Raw genomic sequence first — 201 nt, 5'->3', positions numbered from 1 at the left:
ACGCACACACACACACACACACACACACACACACACACCAGCCCCCAGTCTGTGTCCATCCCAAAGATACATGTGTGTAAAGACATACATGTATATAACTATTAAGAGCAGAATGCCAGCAGCAAGTAAAACAAAAAGACCTTCTGGCAGCTGAGAAATGTTATCGTTTGTCTCAAAGCAAAGCATAATGGAAATACAGAC

At 42.3% G+C, this 201-nt stretch overlaps 1 protein-coding gene across 1 annotated transcript in view; it reads left to right on the top strand.

The window, feature by feature from the left end:
• The window catches only part of PLCL2 (phospholipase C-like 2), a 90,506-nt gene that overhangs the window by 3,566 nt on the left and 86,739 nt on the right, over positions 1 to 201 (top strand). The window lies entirely within an intron of this gene.

Source organism: Bison bison, unplaced genomic scaffold (assembly GCF_000754665.1).
Source record: "Bison bison bison isolate TAMUID 2011002044 unplaced genomic scaffold, Bison_UMD1.0 scf7180017864374, whole genome shotgun sequence".
In the NCBI taxonomy this organism is placed as follows: Eukaryota; Metazoa; Chordata; class Mammalia; order Artiodactyla; family Bovidae; genus Bison; species Bison bison.
Note: the sequence above shows the minus strand (reverse complement) of the source record. Positions and strands in the feature narration are given on the sequence as shown.